Raw genomic sequence first — 3426 nt, forward strand, 5'->3', positions numbered from 1 at the left:
CAAGTCTCTATAATATTCTTCGGTGACTATTTATTTTGGTACACGTTACATATACTTAGAATTAAAATAACAATGCATTAATTACATGCAAGTAACCTTTCATCAAATCCACTTCAAATGTTGACTACAATATAAAAAGGACCTCAAGATAAATCCTTATTAAAATTATACAGTTGAGCTGAAACTTTTACTAAAAGTGATTTTTTAAAGTCAGTTTTCTCTCAACACCTGTGTGTGTTTCTGTAAGCGCCAAACACTATCAGAAAAGATTGACCATGAACGGCTGTAAAAATAATGCTATATTTACAAAGACACATTTTAACTGTACCACCTAATTGTCCACATTATTATATAATTATTATGCATGATGCAAGGATAAGTTCTTATTAATTGGCAAATTACACTAAATATTTATGTTTTATAAATCTATTCCTGACACATAAGGACTTAAAAAAAAAAAAAAGTAAACTAGAAACAACTAAAAAGTGAGTTATGGCCAAAACAACGTATTAAAACTACTTTTGATTTTAATATTCATAAACATTTTAGCAGAAAGGTTGTCCAAACCCCTGTCCAGTACTGACCTCTGGTGTTGCATTTCTGCACTACTGACTGTTTCAGTGTAAAGCTACTCGAGCATGTAAATATGTACACACGTACAGTACACACGTACAGTACACACGTACAGTACACACAACACGTACAGTACACACGTACAGTAAACACAACACGTACAGTACACACGTACAGTACACACGTACAGTACACACCACACGTACAGTACACACGTACAGTAAACACAACACGTACAGTACACACGTACAGTAAACACAACACGTACAGTACACATTCAGTACACACGTACAGTAAACACATCATGTACAGTACACACGTACAGTAAACACAACACGTACAGTACATACGTACAGTACACACATACAGTAAACACCACATACAGTACACCCGTACAGTAAACACAACACGTACAGTACACACATACAGTCAACACGTACAGTACACACATACAGTCAACACGTACAGTACACACGTACAGTAAACACAACACGTACAGTACACATGTACAGTAAACACGTACAGTACAAACGTACAGTAAACACAACACGTACAGTACACACGTACAGTAAACACGTAAAGTAAACACAACACGTACAGTACACCCGTACAGTAAACATAACACGTACAGTACACACGTACAGTACACACGTACAGTACACACAACACGTACAGTACACACGTACAGTAAACACAACACGTACAGTACACACGTACAGTAAACACGTACAGTACGCACGTACAGTAAACACGTACAGTACGCACGTACAGTAAACACGTACAGTACGCACGTACAGTAAACACGTACAGTACGCACGTACAGTAAACACGTACAGTACGCACGTACAGTAAACACGTACAGTACGCACGTACAGTAAACACGTACAGTACGCACGTACAGTAAACACGTACAGTACGCACGTACAGTAAACACGTACAGTACGCACGTACAGTAAACACGTACAGTACGCACGTACAGTAAACACGTACAGTACGCACGTACAGTAAACACGTACAGTACGCACGTACAGTAAACACGTACAGTACGCACGTACAGTAAACACGTACAGTACGCACGTACAGTAAACACGTACAGTACGCACGTACAGTAAACACGTACAGTACGCACGTACAGTAAACACGTACAGTACGCACGTACAGTAAACACGTACAGTACGCACGTACAGTAAACACGTACAGTACGCACGTACAGTAAACACGTACAGTACGCACGTACAGTAAACACGTACAGTACGCACGTACAGTAAACACGTACAGTACGCACGTACAGTAAACACGTACAGTACGCACGTACAGTAAACACGTACAGTACGCACGTACAGTAAACACGTACAGTACGCACGTACAGTAAACACGTACAGTACGCACGTACAGTAAACACGTACAGTACGCACGTACAGTAAACACGTACAGTACGCACGTACAGTAAACACGTACAGTACGCACGTACAGTAAACACGTACAGTACGCACGTACAGTAAACACGTACAGTACGCACGTACAGTAAACACGTACAGTACGCACGTACAGTAAACACGTACAGTACGCACGTACAGTAAACACGTACAGTACGCACGTACAGTAAACACGTACAGTACGCACGTACAGTAAACACGTACAGTACGCACGTACAGTAAACACGTACAGTACGCACGTACAGTAAACACGTACAGTACGCACGTACAGTAAACACGTACAGTACGCACGTACAGTAAACACGTACAGTACGCACGTACAGTAAACACGTACAGTACGCACGTACAGTAAACACGTACAGTACGCACGTACAGTAAACACGTACAGTACGCACGTACAGTAAACACGTACAGTACGCACGTACAGTAAACACGTACAGTACGCACGTACAGTAAACACGTACAGTACGCACGTACAGTAAACACGTACAGTACGCACGTACAGTAAACACGTACAGTACGCACGTACAGTAAACACGTACAGTACGCACGTACAGTAAACACGTACAGTACGCACGTACAGTAAACACGTACAGTACGCACGTACAGTAAACACGTACAGTACGCACGTACAGTAAACACGTACAGTACGCACGTACAGTAAACACGTACAGTACGCACGTACAGTAAACACGTACAGTACGCACGTACAGTAAACACGTACAGTACGCACGTACAGTAAACACGTACAGTACGCACGTACAGTAAACACGTACAGTACGCACGTACAGTAAACACGTACAGTACGCACGTACAGTAAACACGTACAGTACGCACGTACAGTAAACACGTACAGTACGCACGTACAGTAAACACGTACAGTACGCACGTACAGTAAACACGTACAGTACGCACGTACAGTAAACACGTACAGTACGCACGTACAGTAAACACGTACAGTACGCACGTACAGTAAACACGTACAGTACGCACGTACAGTAAACACGTACAGTACGCACGTACAGTAAACACGTACAGTACGCACGTACAGTAAACACGTACAGTACGCACGTACAGTAAACACGTACAGTACACACAACACGTACAGTACACACGTACAGCAAGCACGTACAGTAAACACGTACAGTACGCACGTACAGTAAACACGTACAGTACACACGTACAGTAAACACGTACAGTAAACACGTACAGTAAGAACGTACAGTAAGAACGTACAGTAAGAACGTACAGTAAGAACGTACAGTACGCACGTACAGTACACACGTACAGCAAGCACGTACAGTACGCACGTACAGTACGCACGTACAGTACACACGTACAGTAAACACAACACGTACAGTACACACGTACAGTACGCACGTACAGTAAACACGTACAGCAAACACGTACAGCAAGC

The 3426-nt window shown here is 42.2% G+C and overlaps 1 protein-coding gene across 2 annotated transcripts in view; it reads right to left on the bottom strand.

The window, feature by feature from the left end:
- The window catches only part of ube3d (ubiquitin protein ligase E3D), a 24698-nt gene that overhangs the window by 20705 nt on the left and 567 nt on the right, over nucleotides 1-3426 (bottom strand). The window lies entirely within an intron of this gene.

The sequence above is a fragment of the Sinocyclocheilus grahami genome, unplaced genomic scaffold (genome assembly GCF_001515645.1).
Source record: "Sinocyclocheilus grahami isolate Dianchi unplaced genomic scaffold, SAMN03320097.WGS_v1.1 scaffold672.1, whole genome shotgun sequence".
Taxonomy (NCBI): Eukaryota; Metazoa; Chordata; class Actinopteri; order Cypriniformes; family Cyprinidae; genus Sinocyclocheilus; species Sinocyclocheilus grahami.